The 17,876-nt window shown below is 38.4% G+C and overlaps 1 protein-coding gene across 3 annotated transcripts in view; it reads right to left on the reverse strand.

The window, feature by feature from the left end:
• LOC127634175 (ras-responsive element-binding protein 1-like) overlaps window positions 1–17,876 on the reverse strand; it is a 69,634-nt gene that overhangs the window by 35,237 nt on the left and 16,521 nt on the right. Inside the window, exon 2 of one of the 3 annotated variants that reach the window (XM_052113602.1) lies at window positions 3,118–3,209. The exons of the other annotated variants lie outside the window; for them this stretch is intronic. The gene's annotated coding sequence lies outside the window, so the exon portion shown is untranslated. The remainder of the gene's footprint in view (window positions 1–3,117; window positions 3,210–17,876) is intronic. 3 annotated transcript variants of the gene reach the window in all.

Here is a 17,876-nt window from a genome sequence, read left to right on the forward strand (position 1 = left end):
CATCACCTGACACTTGAAAAGAAGCTGTAGAACAAGAGCGAAAATAATTTTGGATTCATTGCATATTACACCTCTCGTTGTATGTAGATGTTAAATACACTGCAATTGAGCAACATGACAAAACTAAAATGATTCTGTTCTAATCAAGGCACAGACGCGGTGTAAATATTTGATATATTATGCTGATTAGACAGCTTTGTTTTTAATGAGAGCATTTGTGAGAGTGCAGAAACATTGTGCGGAGCGTCATTGAGCTGTACGTGCTTACTGTAAAATTTGCGTTATGCACTGTGAGTGTATACTTTGGATTAAAGAAAGCCAGTAAAGGTGTTTGCATGTAGAGTGAAATCACGGTAATGCGCAAAATCTATGCGTGCCGATTGTTTTTTGCTTAAACAGTTTATGTTCTTACCCTGTTAATGGAAAACTGTGTAAGGCAATTACATGCATAATGTGTAAGATCGTACATGAAAACGTGCTCATTGCAGCAGACAAAATCAGTCTCCATCTTGAAAGTAAGAGGTTTAGAGGACATGGGGCATCCTTGAGAGATGTGAGGGTTATAGTTGTTCAGTCATGCTACCAGCATTATTCTTGAATGACCAAAACAGTCCAAACTACCAGTGTGAGAAAACTGGACCTCTTTTTAATACTTCCTCTACAAAGTCAGTTCACTGCATCCAGAGCAGAACAGAAACAACATACCCTAAGCAAAATGAAACTGGAGGCTAGGCACAAATGCGCATCAACACTAAAAGGTGATGTGTGTCATTTTTTTTTTTAAAGTAGTGGTTACACTATGTCTGTGTGCTGCTTTCAGAACATAGCTCTGTTTGAGCATACCAACCAGCTCAACATAGCTACACTAGGTCACCCAATGGCATGAGTATGACCATCTGTAAGCCTGAATAATTTTGCTTGGTGCTGCTAGTGGGACAAAAAATACACACTTCACTTTTACTAACTACCAACAAACAATGTATGAACAGATAGTTGATATGAAGATAGCATCAGAAGAGCTTTTGCTTCCATCTGCCAATTTTCTGTTTATCTGGTCTGACTTGAAACTCTAGTAAAATGAACAAAACACAGTAGTTCAAGCCTTGTTATACTTAAGCAGACAATTTTCACATGGATTCTCCTCCACTGTAAATCTCATTACATTGTCAACTGTGTCAAAGTGTTTTACTCAAGAAAAATTATTCTATGCCGCTGTTTGCGGTGAGACTGCAATCTCTTTTTCTGCAGACTCTCAAGCAGGTTTTTGCTGGATGACAGAGTGCCTCACCTCTCAAAGCGGCCTCAGGCCTAACCACCATACATCCATGTGTCAACATTAGCTCAACATCCTACCAAATCCTATTATGTTTGGTGGAAAAACTTTCACAACGTAGAAACATAAGATCAACAGGTGAGTTCTTGAGTTCTAAACAAGGAAATCTACCGGTTTGGGTGTGTTACTATCTTGGCAACATCTAATGACTTTTGTTATTATGTCCCTGTAGGTATGTGATAAATTCTATGGTACTGTTCCGTGACTTTTAACAGATGCGCCACAAGTCTGAGCATGGGGGACTGCACGCATTAGAAAGGGTTGCTTGAGCAATACGCCATGACTCATATGAGCACCAAGTCAAAGAAATCAGATGGAATCAGAGTTATATGAAAACTAAAAATGTTCCTATGAATAGAAATAAAATGGTTTGAGAGCATTACCTCTTTGGTCTAGTCATGCTAATAATAAGAAACTATGTAATAGCCTTAAGAATTTTGTACCAAATTGGTGCAAATACGAGTGAAAAAATCATAAGGCCAGAATAAATCGCAACCTATGGATGTTTGCCTATAAACATTTGGAGGAAAATTTATTTTGCTGAATCAAGGGAAGAATTTAGATAGGATTCTGTATTTTGTTTTAAAGAATGTCTTTCTTGGACAGCATCATACTTTCACCTAGATTTCACAGCTGTTTTACAGAAGAGAATGTTGACCTTTGACCCTGCTACCTGAGAACACTTGAGAATGGGCAACGAAAAATGCAGATAACAACACTCATTTAAAGAACGAACTGTACTATGAAATATTATTGAACAGAATTATGGTTTAAGATTTGTTTTATACTTTAGAAACCTTGTGTTCCATTTTAACTTATCCAAGCATAATTCTTACAATTCACAAAAATGAGTACCTACTCCCAATGACACTGTTGGATTTATTGTTTGATTAGTAGACTTAGTTCAGTCATTTTCGTAAGTAGCCCTGTAATATTCATTTCAATCTTTATTTTTAATATAGCACAGCTGTTTTTGCATGAATTAAAAATACAATTCATAAGGACATATGATCTATTTCCATTTAGTTCAAAGTTTGGCCTTTGTCTGGAATTTTGCCTTTACATTTATTTGCATCGTTTTCCTTTTAAGCAACATTCAAAAATACATTTTTCAAATTCCATCCCGCATCTTGATGGAAAGCAATTTCCATAACCACCTTACCTGAACCAAAAACCATGTCATATTTTAGCACATAAGTCTTGAAACAAGAAACTGCAACAAGCTCTGAATTTCATGCAGAAAGTTAGCGTGCACATAAAGGGCATGTGATGCTTTCAAGCATCTCATTATTTTAAAGCAATTTACAAAGTTTAAGGGTCTTTGTGCTTTCAAAAAGCACATTAATAAACTGTAACTTGATTTGTACATGTTTACCTAATGTAATTTAAATGATTCAAACATAAATATTCTTGCACACTTGACTACCTTTAATCTTTTTAGCAGTAATCGACCACATGCATAGTGCGAGAGCAGATAGTTGTACTGTGATGAATGAAAGTGCGAAGGAATGCATGCCAAGGGTGTACAAATGCGTGACGTAACATGAAAGACGAGTGTAGCTGTGACTGTAAACCAGCAAAGATGAAATGAGATGTGGATAAAAGAATGAAACAAAAAGAAATGAACTCAAATGTAAAGTTTCTGGTGACATTTTACATGGGGACGGGGCGTATAAGCAAACCAGTCGTCCATGCTGCGCGTGCAAACAGTGAGGATGCTATGAGGTTGCGTGCTCGCATGGACAGGGTGCCTCAGATTGGAACGGACAGTGAGGTATATTTACCCGTCCTCAGACGAGGTTGTATTATGCTGCTGGTGCTCAGGGGTTGAAGAGGGGCAGCGGCGCACCTCACGTGTCAGCAACCACTGCTCACACTGCAGGGAGACCACAAAGAGGGAGTTTAATATAAATCCCTACAAACACACACACACACACACACACACTTTCATTCGGAAAGACAGCACAATGAGGAATAAAGCACAAACCTTTGCCCTTGAAATCTGTTATAAAGTAATAAAATCACATTGCAAAACTTGCTGTCCCTGGGCTGGCTGTGGCCCATCCCTCCACACAGTCACAATCTCAATGGCTGGAGTTTGACCTGCAGTCATGGTACAAATTAACTCACACCAAACTTTCCCCAAATGACTCGCTGAAATAGGATAAGTTAGTATCCATCTTAATTTTTTCCCTCCTAATCAGAATTCCAGAGAATTGGAAACGCCCATCATTCAAACTTTGAATAAGTTTGAAATATTTTTTTTTTTTATTAAATATTTTGGCTTAATTGATTATGATTTCAGCTATGAATGAGTGTAGTGCTCTTAAAAACACATTTTAACATGCAGAAATCTGCATATTTTCTCCAAAACTCAGGATATTAAATATAAAAATTCATAGAAGTTCCTACTAAACATGGTCAGGAGTTGATCAGCATCATTTGTTGCATCACTTGATTAGTGATTGGCCCATTTCACAACAATGTTAGCTGTACGCAGACGGGAAAGAGGAGAGACTTACCGTATGCAGCTTTATCCTCTTTGTGAAGGAGCTTTTAAAAAGAGGAGACGTGCAGAAGAGGTGATGGAGTATGTGAATGTTTAAATGCGCAAGAGAATAAGAGAGAGAGAGAGAGAGAGAGAGAGAAAGGGAGACTTGCTGAAGGCATATGACCATAAAAAGTTCACAAGATACTTTACCGCTGGTTGTGGGAGTGGATAGAAGATGAAGAGAAGGAGTCGCCAAAAGAGAGATGTAAAGGAGATGGAGGAAGGGATGAGAGAGTCAGGACACAGATTATCAGATTAGTAGCTGGTTAAGACTGCCTAATTGAGAGGCAAAGAGTCAGGTATAATGGCCTGGGTGGAGGAGACATTTTAGAGTGTGTACGTGTGTGGATGGATCTTAAACTCTGTCCCTGTGAAACACACCCAGTCTGTGTGTCTTCTCCCACATTACATTGCTTTGATGAGGGTGATGATAGTCTGACTGTACTATTACTGGTTTTGGTATGAATCGCACAGTCAGAGCAAATAAAGATCCAAATAAGAAAAAATAAAAAATTACAAATCAGTTTTAGGAGGTTTTACACACCCAGCATCCCTGATGCATTACCAGGCAACTGTCTTTAAAGGAATATTCCGGGTTCAAAACAAGTTCAGCTCAATCTACAGCATTTGTGACATAATGTTGAACTTGTGTATTATTTGTGCTGTAAAGTTTGTAAAGTCATTTTTAAAGCAGAAAAAACTGGCAGTCAAAAATTACAGGGATTTGGCATCATGGCAACAAAGTTGTAAAATTGAACTTTCTGCCAGATTCTCAAATGCTTCGTACACCCAGATTTGGTAATAAAACATGTGTATGTTGCATTTTGTGGCTATACTTTTGAAACAGTTCATTTATTTTAGCTTTTACGGACTGGGCCCATTTACTTCCACTGTAAATGCCTTACGGGCATTCACGCCGCCAGCGACTTTGTAGATTTGTGTCGCTAGACTGCGATTTGTGTAGCTAGTGGATGTTCCAAGATAAAACATGAGTATGTTAGTGAATTCCAAACATTCGTGAAAAGGGGGCGTGAGCACGTAAATTCACAATTATCAGAATTCGCATCCATGAAAACAACATATAAGGCACCAGAATCGCTAGCCAGGTCAAGTGGCTTTTATTGTCATTTCAACAATATGCAGCTAGTACAGTACACAGTTAAATGATGTTAACATTATGTAGAACAGTGTAATAGCCAAAAAGTGAGGACTTACTGTCAATGCATGTTTTTGCTGCCATCTGAGACTCTTTAGTAAATCAAACACTAAAGAGTAAAACATGATCAGTTCATGCCAGGAGAAGGATGTTCATAACCATTAACTTTATCTGGTTCAGTTCGCTGCACATCGACAGCACAATTAATCGAAAAACTAATCGCAATTACGACTGCCACGATTATGTAATCGTGAAAATTGACGCTTACAGCGTTCAATTCAAGTCTGCTCCTATTTACGACGGGTTTTTACAGCGGTTAAGTATTCTAACTAAATCACTAACATGTCCGTTGAAATTTATTCTATACCATAGATATCAATTTAAAATAATTTTTATTTGCCTTACTGTAACAAACATTATTACAATATAAAATACAATACAATAAGATGCATAAAAGAAACTGGAGCTCATCTCATATCCACCATTGAAATCTGCTACTCTGAAGAACCACACAGTTGCTTAATTTGTGATGTCATGGCATTTTAATATTTGAATCAACATTAATAATCGCGATTACAATATCAAGAGCAATAATCGACAATTATGATTTTTTCTATAATCCTGCAGCCCTAGTAACGGTGATATACTTGCAACTGGAAGAATCTTCAGAGAAATTAATAGAATGGCTGAAGATCTTTGACCCTGTTCCGTTAGAGGGCATTAATCAAAAATCAAATGCAAACTGGGTTTTCCATTAACTTTTCACCCCAAGTCAAGTAGAGTTGGGGAAAAAACACTATACTTTAAAAAAATTATTGCAAGCAGCAAAGAAACATTTCTAAAGTAGTATAGGCTATGGTTTAAAAGGAAAACAAAGTTGTTGTATTTAAAAATAAATTTAAGGTTAATTTCAAAACAAATTCAGAATGATGCATCTTAAATGCCTGTATAAACACAATTCGCAAGAATCTGTCCTGTTAAAATATGAAATATAATCATGTTGCTAAGGGCTGTAAATTGCAATAGAAATTGCATTTTTTTTTTTTTTTTTATATATATTTCTTCCTCAAAAGTACTAAAATAATCATTAAGGGCATTGTTAAATAACTGAAATTATTAAATTCTTTATGATTTCAATCCCTTGCGTACTGGCCCAAGCCAATAGAGCCAATAACAAAGTCAATATCATTTTCAATTTAATTTTGGTACCCAGATATGGCTCAGATCCCTCCTTCAATTTAAGTCTTTGGGAACTATGCAAATTAGGCATGACTGATGTCTGTAGCATAAACAGTTTGGGACAAGTTACACACTGAGGTGTACTGCTTTGGGTTAGGCATTTGTTGAAAACCCTAAACCTTAGTATAAGCCTTAGTAATAGTGATGCTTTCCTTAGCAAGCACCACTAATTTGATGAATAGCTAGATTCCATTTTGTTAAAGATGTAAGCTTTAAAAGTTTTAAAAAGTCATTAGCTACTTGCTACTCGTTTTATTTTAGCTATATTTATGTTTAATGAGTGCAGGTGTATGCTACCTCAGTCTTTGGCTTAAACCTGCTTGTGTAGGCACACCATGTGATTACCTCCGTGTGTGAACATGAGGACTTCAGAGTATGTGTGTATGTGTGTGAAAGAATGCTACTGCTCTGTTTCAGGGCTGGATGACAGGCACGGACAAGTGCAGGAACCAGCGTGTTTGAGAGCAGTTGGCGCGTTGAGATATCACAGTTTTCTAGCACATCGCCCCACAATATCAGTTTCAACACCAAGGGACATAGATAAAAACCAGAGAAAGAATTAGAGAAGACTGGACCTGATGCAAAGACCGAGAGACTGAGAGCCTAAAATAAAGGGTTGAAAGAAAGGAGAGTAGCAGGCAAGGTGGCATAAAAAAAGAGAGGTGAGAATCTAGGCAAACGAGACAGGCCAGTTTCCTCGTTTGCAGCTTGAAGGACTGTGCTGTATTAACTGCTCAATCCCTGGCATGTTTGCTTTGTTTCTACTAAACAACAGGGACAATGAGGGGGAGAGAGGGGGTGGGGTACAGGTGGAGGGAGAAACCAGCACCACCCTGAGGTTGCGTATCTTTATCAATGCAGACCGTACACCTTACACAAACGCAGAGCCTACAGAAGGATTCATACTAATTACTGCTTTCAGACTGTGCCACAAATGAGAACTGTTCATCATGCTGCTGGAACTCAAAATGTTTGATACCAAATGTTACTAAAAAGTAAAAGTTGTTTATAGTTATAGTTGTTTTTTGCTCTAGTAGATGCAACTCTGAAAGAATGCAAATGGCTAACACACTGCAAGCAATAGGTCCGACTGTACACGCTTAAAACTGCAATGCCTTCTTGCTTTAATGTGGAGGCAAAAAGCTCAGTACTCAAGGGGTCAATAGAGTTACCTTCAAATGAATGTCATTAAACTACATGTGTTAAGGATGTCTACTTTTTTCGCATGCCGTCAAGTCTTGCACACAGTTGAGCGTTCAGCCTTTTAAACTATACTCTTGACCACAAGCCCCTCGGGATGCATTCGACGCATGCGTCAATGACACGCGAAAACTCTGAATGCAACTAGGCTGTACGAAGACGCATGCTGTGTTGAAGAAATCTGCAAGACATATCGGCACGTACTAGCTGGGCGATATGGCTGCAAAAATGTAATCTCTATATAGCTCAGCTTTTAGTGGTTAACAATCATATGACAATACTGAGATTCTGATGTTATTTTGAGTAATTGCGCAGCCCTGAATGATTGTGAAATTATTCTAATAGCGCACTCTTTAAGGAAACGTAGTAGCCAAATAAAAAGCATGCTACAATCATTGTGATATTCACAATTTAACTAACTTTAACTGTTGCTCCACCATGACAGTAGTTAAACTGAAAGAGAAAAGAAAGCATAGACAAAGATATTTTACGCTAATGCTCGCTATAGCTACGTGCCGCATCCTTGCATTGCATTTGGAATTCCAAATGACACATTTTTAAACAAAATTAAGCTTACTTAGTCTTTGCATTCACATATTTAAGTACATTTTAGGCCTAATGCTTAAAGTACTGTGGCACTACCATGGTACAATAATGCATCAGATTGTAAGGGCGTAGCCAGGATATTACTTTTGGGTGGGCCACAATAAAAATGGATGGGCCAAGTTTTCACTCAATTTTCCTTACCAACAGAGCAGCAGTGCATTCAAACAGTTCTTTCACACTTTCAGAAAACAGAATTTATGCATTTTTTAAAACTATTTTTTAAATATATATTTGAATTCGAAGTATAAATCTCTAACATCCCGGGTGCCCCCTTGGTTGCGCCACTGGATGGTAAGTTATACCATGGTATTTTGATTAGTAAAATGGCACTGTACTTGATACCACAATACTACTGAAATTGATTATTCGACACTACCATAATGGTCATATCTTGGTAGTTTTTGAAACTTTAATAAAAAAAATGTATCATAAGTGCTGTGATGTAATATAAAATTTGAAAAATGGAGCAAACTTAAATCATCTGTCCAGCCAGCCAGTGTGTGGCAATGAGTGGTAATTCCAGCTAGGTTTGAGTTCCATTTACAACTGTAGGTTTAAATTAGGAAAGCAAACAGAAAAGTGTTTGCCCAAATTAAAGAGAACAAAAAGCAGACATTTCGCCAACTCTGGTTACTTTCTCAATGAGAAATCCTTACTCAAGATTTTCTGCTTCCCTATCATCTCTGGTCTCAGATACTGACAAGGAGACAGAAAATCCAGTATTATCTGCTGACTGACATTTCATGGTAGCATGACTAATGACAGGAAAGAAACCAAGAATGCAAGATGTGACTACATTTAGGGGCAAATAAATTAAGCATTCTTTTCAACAAAATGCACAAGAGGATCTTTGCAAATGCAAATCAGCCCCAGTCCATATCTTCTTCTAGGTATTTACAATCACAGAGTGAAGTTGACTGTATCACTCCTAAATATTACGTCATAACAGACGTACACAGTGCAGCGCAGGAAGTAGCTTTCATTTCCAAATCAACCCTGGCTGTGCAAACCAGCACTCTATCGGTGCAAGCATTTCAAATGCAGTACAAAATGTGTGCCAAAGTTTCCAATTCATAGTCTGTGTCACAATCTGGCACAGATTTTTGTTATAACACATTCGGATGGATCCTTGTAACAATGTACAATTGTGAGGATGCACAAGAAGATCTGGTTCTTGCTGCACACGTGTTCTTTTGGTGTTTGGGGGGGATGGGGACCAGCAGCCCCAGCTGTGGTGCAGGCACTGTAGTTCCTGGCTCTTCAGAGGTGAAGAGATGACGTAAACAAGGCTCCAAAATAAGGGGTCCTTGGCAACGGACGACTCAGCTGTCAAGCTTCACAGGTGCCTGTGACAGGGAGAAGTCTTTCACCCTTCTTCCTTGCAGGGAGGGAGCGGGTGTCTTTATTTGGGCCTAAAGAGCACATATGGTGCATCGTTTAGGCCAGACTTCACAGTGGGTTATTGCGAAAGTGGTTGATTAGTCACATGGGCGAGGCTGAGGATAGGAATGGTCTCTCGTACTCAAGCTCATCTCCATATCCATGCAAATATGGATGGGTGGAAAAAGTTTCACAAAAGAGACTGGTTTTACTAAGAGAAAGTGTTCAGGAAAGGGTTTCTGTAAGCAGTGTTGGGGATAATGCGATAAAAGTAACACGTTACGTAATCAGATTACTTTTTTCAAGTAACAAGTGAAGCAATTTTTTTATTTTAGACCATAATATTGGAGTTACTTTTTAAATAAAGTAAAACGTTTCTTTTTTACACCTCTACGGTCCCTGTACTGCAAGAAATCAAGAGTAAAAGTGTTCAAACTTCGGTTGAGGTGATGTAGTGCATGATTGGCATTGTATTTCTATAGAGTGTGAGGCCAGAGATTATTTAGCAGAGAGAGAGATGAGTCACTTCTATTTAAATGAATGGGAGAAATTGTAATGACCAACTAAGCTCTAGCACCCACAGTCAATGGACGTAGAAAGAAAGTCCCGCCTTGCAGGTAAAAGAGCCAAATCACCTTTTAGATACAGACATCACCAGTCAATCAACTCCCTAATGGGTATGTGCATTTCGTGTTTTAGCGTAATATGAGGTTGAGTGAAACGCGGTTGATTCATGTGTTAATACACAACTGCATTAAAAAAAATCTGTAAACACGTTTAGGCAGAGGGATTATAAGACTAGTCTTCCTCTGGCCACGACATGATACACAGGGTGAAATACTTGCTTAATTCAATGATTTATGCAGCCGAAATGCTCTGTGTTACAGCTCCCCCTAACTGGGAGAATGGGATGAGAAAAGCTGACCATGGATCAGTGGCTCCGAGCAACGTTCTACAATAGTTAATATCCTAGTTTCTAAAAAGATTTTACATTTTTGTTTTATATTAAAAAAGTAGTTTGTAGGGCCATTTTTCATATTGGCTGGCATGTTGATGGAAAAACAAATCATATATATTCATGCTATTGATTTTTATTATAAATATGATGTGATCTACTTTCTAAATATAGGTTAGTTTACTATGTTGTTTTGGCATGTGTCGTACAGTAGCTAGCATGGCCTGTAATGTCTCTTGTATGCAGTGCATGGCTTATTTGTATGGAATACATAGCATAGCAGAAGAGAAAATGTCTGTGAGAACACAAAAGTAATGTAATGCTTTTCTTTCCTTAAAAAAAAAATACTTTAAGTTACTTTAAGCAATATTCTGATGAGTTACTTTTAAAAGTAATGTTACCCAACATTGTAAGTGAAGACACACATTCTGTGAAGAGCTGTGGTGTGAGTTACAGAGGAGTGCAGATGTAGGGTCCATGCTGACAGATCAGTGTGCCATTGACAGCTGCCTGGAAAAAGCATACACTGTCCACCCCTCATTACAGATGGTGTATGGGTACACACACAAGCTCTCTCTCTAACAAAATATCACTGTCCCCACCAGCCCATCCAAAATAGGGAGGCCATTTTAGACTGTTTCCTTGAGGGAGAAACAAGAGCCACGAATGAAAAGAATCACAATGATGTGAGACTAAATAGGGCCGTTTATCCCAGGCTTACTCTAGTCATACAGTGTGTGGTGTAAAGGATTGAGTGAAAGGATGCTCTGAGCATCTAATCTCCTTCCCTCCTGTTGTTGTGATCGCTCCTTTATTTAGCAGACATGTTCATGCAGGAGTACCAAGCCATCTCTCCCTCGGCTGGCTTGCAAATGTGCCATTATCTCTGGCTCACTCCAAGTGCGGGCAGCCCTTGTATTTGAAGACATGTGCCATGTAGGGCTGGGTGGTATTATGGTACATATCGTGTGACTTGCAAAAGAGATTTGCTATATCGTTCATACCATGATACTGCTTAATGCAGCAATGTTTGAATTTTTTTTTTAAGTTAGAGCGACAAAGAAACAGAGTGATACAAAAATACAGATTGGGTGTCTAATACAAGACAAGGAAGAACTTGTCATTGTGAGATGTTTTTAAGCACAACGTGAAGACAAGTAATTGTTTACATGGGGAGCAACATCACTTGCTGCATAATTATTTTAGAATTAAATTAATGCATTCTCAAAGGAATGCGTATTTTGTTTATTTTACAATGAGGAAAAACTATATTGTGATATAAACACTGACAAGTTACAGTGATATAAAATTACTTGTACCGTAATATACGATTTTGGTCACATCACCCATCTCCAATGTCAGGTCTTTTACAGCGGCCAAGGGTCAGTGACATTTTTCTATTTCAGCAATTAAATTGGAAAGAATAGCAAATCAAAGGTCTGACTTTGTACTTGGCCGTGACGTCCTATTCACAAATTTTAATCTTGTTTGGATGTATTCTATGTGCGAAACTGGAACTTTTGATTGATCCATGGAAAAAATTCTTATGGGAAGCAGTCACATGGGAATTCCTCCCACCCACTTTCCCCCCATTCCCTCTTTCCCTGCAGCTAGTCGTGTGGTAGCTTTTATGGCAGAAAGGAAGCAGCAGGCCCATGCCGTTCTCCTTTGACATTTGTCGATCTGTGCAACAAATGGAACATTCATTGAGGGGCAGCAGTGACAGCTCAGCTCCATAAATCCAGGGGTACACGGAGGGCTCTCTCAACTTCACTTTGGATAAGGCTAGGGTGCCACAGCAAATGCATCAGTAACTAGAATAACTTTATTTATAACTCTATATTCAATTGAAAAAATCTGATTAAAAATAATAGGCAATGGAGAGAAAAATGAAAAGTAACTTTTAAAGTTATTCAGAAACATTAAAATTGGCATCAGTGTTAATTAGTGTCTCATTTAGATGCAACCTCAACAACCAACAAGACAATGAGCATGTGAGCATGCATAATCTTAGACTGATTATTAGAGGTCGACCGATATTGTTTTTTTCAGGCCGATGCCGATCTTTTGAAATCCGGGTCGGCCGATGGCCGATTAATGCTGCCGATTTATTTTGGCCGATATTTGGCCGATATGTGCTTGTTTTTAACCTCTTATTTGAAAGATAAAATGTAACACAAATAATTACTTAAGATAGACAAAATTTCTCAACAAATACATTTACTGAACACTTGACCAATCTGCACTTGTACACTTAAATTAAAAATGTATAATGTAAAAACATATTGTATAAATAATGTATAACAAATATATTAAATAAACAAAGCAGGTGTTACAAACTGCTCCGAGACACGAAGGTTGAGATCCAAATGCAGCTTTAATTAAGGGGCAATCCAGACACGTAATTCAATATTCAGAGCATCCAAGAGAAGCACAGGCATAACTAGGGATGGGTATCGTTAAGTTTTAATGGTATTACTATCTTACCGATACTGTTTATCGATCCGGTACTTTAACGGTATTCTTAACGGTTCTTTTTGTTATATATATATATAAAAAACAATAGATAAACAATTACACAAAGATAAACGTTATATAGGCACAGTGATTTCATTTCAGGAAGGTTTACTAACATTACTGTTCAGGTGTGGTCTAAAAAGAAATCTACTAAAGTAATCAAATTGTAAAATAACACTGCATAGTTTATCATAGATAGATTAATGCTCATTAATGCAGAAGTTATTCATTCAAGAGCTGTAAGTGATTTTCTCTTTGCCTTTTGTTGTTTGATTCGCAGTAATGGCTCAATCGTCACGTTTATTAGGACGCTTCCCCTTTAAGACCGAGTCTAATAGGCTCCTGATGCAGCATATTTTCTCCCCAACTATTTCCATAACTACGTCCATTTAAGACATAATCTGTGTTTAAGTGAATCTCCAAGCCGGTCGTTTTGACATATTTTTGTAGTTAATCGTTTAGACGCGCACATGAAACCCAAAGTAGCCTATACTTTGCTTGTCTCATTGCGGTGTGTTTCGGAGCTTGCGCTCTATTTATTATTAAACGCGTCCCGCAATTCAGCAACAGTAGCTAGACTGCATTTTACAACAATCACCGATCGTGCTGATTCTGACGTTAAGTTTGAGTTTTAGGGAGAAATGTCAGTGCACCGCTGTGAAGGGGAGGACGTTGTGCTAGACAGAATGCGGCTTATGTATAAATATTATTTTTATAATCTTTGGAAGGCGATATCTAAAATAAAATCAGAATAATAATCACAGATCTAAACCAGGCTATGTTTGAATGTTTAGTTCTGTCACTCATTATGCAGGGCTGTGTTGTGCTCGCTGTGGCACCGCGTGAGCGAGATTCTCTCTCTCTCTCTCTGACTGCGAATAGCTAAATTGCATCCCAGACTAATGGTTTCATATTATTATACATAGAAATGGCTGGCGAGATAAAATAACTTTCTCTTTATAGCAATAATAAATGTATTTTCTTAATTTCTCCAGTACCGACAACAGAAGCGATAACGTGCGAGCTTACCAAAGCCAGTCCTTCAATAGCCTAGTGCGTTTGTATCTTTTATATTACTTATTTCTTTGCATTGAGTGACAACCCTCTCAAATATAAGACACACAACCAGAACAAATAAAAGTCTCAGATTCACTGTCTGTAATTGCAAAATTCTTGCTTACTTATTGTGACATGATAGCAACCCTTCAGCTGTGATAATGCAACTTCAACTACGCTATCAATATCCAAAGTAGCCGAACGTCATGTCGCCTATCGCGTTTTTTCTTGAAGTTGGCAGTAATATATCAAAAGTTTTTAAATTAAATATAAAGAAGTTATACAAATTTAATCCTTACTGTTTTCTCCAAGGAACTTAGCACTGGATGAGGTCTGCTCACTCTGCTGGAAAATGACTCTAGGGGCAGTGTGTGCGTCGAACACGTGTTCCACAACAACACTAGGCTGCCCACAGATGCGCCTGCCTAATAATCGGCTTGATATGCGTGGATATTGGCCGATGCCGATTATGTAAAAAAAATGCAAAAAAAAATCGGCCAATTAATCGGTCGACCTCTACTGATTATGCTTAAAAGCAGACAGCATGTAAAGGTCATGTATATGATTTAAATGGTTTTCTTTTATCAGGGTAAAGACCAATGGGCCAAAAGCATAAATAAATGGACACACATAGATTTTGTCGATTACCTTGATTTGCGTCACATCTAAACACATTTACCAGCGTATTAATGTGCATGTACACACACAAATGGGCATAAATGTAAAGTAAAAAAAAAAGCGATATAAAAAAGCTAAACATGACAGAAGGCTTTGCTTGGAGGAGCTTGTTTTCTTGCACAAAACCCCTCACAATTAAAGTACAGAGATGCTTACGATAACCATCTCTCTTTTATGAACCGCTGGTGTGGCTGTTGGTTTCATGAAGTAAACTTTCAATTCTCTGTACACCTGAGAACACAAAGACAAGGCAGAGGAGAAGGTGGGGTGAGGGTACCTCCAGGCCTTTTCAGGTCTGTTAAGCCGGCAAGCTCCTACAAGCCATCCTGAAAAGAGGCCCAAGATGCTGTGAGCACACATCCTGTAAATACTATGGCGTAAATGCACCATTATTAAAACCAAACAAAAGGTACTACTCTTAATGGCAACAAAGCTGTACAATTTTATTAGAGAGTAGGGATGCACCTATAAAGGAACTTCTGGGCCGATGCGGATAATTCACAGCTCATTGTGGCAGATACCGATAAACGATATTTAAAAAAATACATTCATTTGTAATCCTGTAACTGCTAGCTAATTCATTAAAAGCTTCTCATTTGAAAAAATGTGTCATTTAAAAGTTTGGAATTTTGACTTATTGCTATTTAAAGGTTTGGCTTATTTAACATGAACCAGAAATGTGACTATATTACAGATGAATTCTGAATTAAATGAGAAATAAATCAAAATACACTTGCAGAAATGGTATGGTGCCCATTTATATGAGTATTTACAGTAATCCTAATGACTCTCTAACAGAGAGAGAGAATAATGAACTTCAAACAGCCGTGATAATGCATTAAACCAAAATGAGGCGATAAATAGTATGTAATGAAAATGAAACAATAAAGCACACAATGAAAACTCTAATTTCTGTATATATGATGTAACATTTATGATAGCAGCCATACTGTGTTTTATGTATGTTTGCATGCATGTCTCGTTCACAGATGCTCAGTGCTCATCTGTGACCGTTCCACTGTATAACTTATGAAATGTGAACACAACAATCAAAATGGGCATAGGTAACATCATACAGAGTCACAATGTTAGAAAAGTCTCAACTAGTAAAATACAACAAGAAGATTCATTTCACTCACAAAATTATGTTTTTAGCCATCTTGAATCACTGTGATAATTTTTCTATGAACAGTGTTAGGTTGTTTTGGGGCTTGTTTTAAATCACAATGCTGTGCTGCAAATAACGATGTGAAATTTCCCACAATCTGGTAATGTTTCATTAAGTAATAACAAAAAATGATCGCCCCCAAGTAACAAACATACATATATATATTATTGTCGCGTTTTCATTTATTGCCTCATGAAACAAACAGAATATGGGAAATGACATGTCGTTACAGCAGATGATCCCGATTTAAAACCAGCCACAAAACAATGTAACAACAGAGATGTAGAAATACTCCTCAAAGAGCAAAATGTCTAGTCCTTCACTCACTCAGACATGCTATATATGTGCATGTGCAGTCTTTGAAGCTGTCCCTGTCTTATGGGAAGACACCACAGGCAGTCAGAGATTCTCAGCACCAAGCAAATAAACCGTAACAAACTAACAATGAAAATGTCGGTAGTAATTCCATTATCGGCGCAAATCGCTATTGGCCAATAATATTTTGGCCGCAAATATATAGTGCATCTCTATTAGGGAGGCAGACAAACTGAAAACAGTAGCCTGTTTGACTTATTCTGCCATTTGACGGTAATACACTTTAAATAATATGCTAAAATGTGACTGATGAACCTCTAAGAGACTAGCTGGTCAGGTTAGCGAGGCTGGCGAGCTGCCACTCTGGGTTCTCCATCATCTGTTTGGAAGAAAAGGAAAACCACTGGAGTGGAGACTGATGGAGAACTAGGCAGATATGCCTCTTACAGCATGCTATAATGGAGCTCTTTGTGAAGCATAGAAGAATACAGCTTTCATACAGCTGATGCTAAGGCCATCCCTCTGTCGCTCATACAAGCACACATAAACAGACATGCAGTGACCACGCATGATTTCTGACCATAAAGACCCTTTTTTATCTCGCCTGAAGAAGAAAGCTAGTTGGGCGAGGGAAAATAAAAAGCCAAATTGTGAAAGCACTCATTCGATAACTAGAAGGTCCAGGTCTGACAAACCAGCTCTGTTGTTATCGTCAGTCACTGTGCATTCCCTGACATTCACTCCCTCCTATTTCACTCAATCACTCTATCAGTTCTGCACCTCCCTTCCCTTCAGTCCCCTATTGGCTTCTGTTCCAATTTTACAAGGCCTAAACTCTAAAGCAAGGATGGAGGCCAAAGTACAAGGACAAAACATCAGCCAACTGGTGTTGTGGCAGCAGTCACCCACCCACTTTTAAGGACCCGCCCCCAAAAGATAACCCACGTGACTCCCTTCGAGCAATCACGGCACGGGCTGCCAGCTGTTTGCTATTGCCGTTCGCCTGAGTGACAACCCGGCCGGTGGTTACAGCAGGGGTCATCCATCACACTCCAGTGTGTGCTGACGCACAGGGCTTCTCGGCTACGCTGAAGCAACTCCCTAGCATCACATCACGGTCTCCCCCCTCCTCCCCTGCGTGAAATAAGAGTCACATTGTTTTTTCTCTTTCGTACTGCTCCAGAGTTTCTGTGCAGGGCTCTCTCCACATAGGCTGCTGCCTGAGGACACGCTGCTACAAGGGAGCGATTCATCTAAAATGGGGGGGTGGAAGCCCTGGAACTTCAGAGGAGAATTTGAAGGCTGAAAGTGTTAAAGTCCTGATTCTTTTCTCCCCAAATGTGGTAGCGTAGTGGTTAGCATCAGGCTGACCATCCTACAAAAGGCTGTAGATGCAGCCTACGAACAAAGAATGTGCTCGATGCAACAGATTAATTTTCAAATTCAAAATGGAATACAAATTTTATGCATTTTGTTCACTGGATGAGCCAAACAGCATTACAAACTGAAAATAATCGATGGAGAGAATAATACTTTTTGTACTTCGATCATACTTTTCTGAACGCTTTGGATAAAGTGTCTACTTAACAAATTAATGTAAAAATAATTCACCAATTCACTAAAAATTAGCTTATTCAAAAAATGTGCACAAGAAAAACATGTTTACACAAGATTTAAAATTCTCATAATTCGCTGCTTTTGATTTCAAAGTGTAATACAGGC

Source organism: Xyrauchen texanus, chromosome 41 (genome assembly GCF_025860055.1).
Source record: "Xyrauchen texanus isolate HMW12.3.18 chromosome 41, RBS_HiC_50CHRs, whole genome shotgun sequence".
Lineage (NCBI taxonomy): Eukaryota > Metazoa > Chordata > Actinopteri > Cypriniformes > Catostomidae > Xyrauchen > Xyrauchen texanus.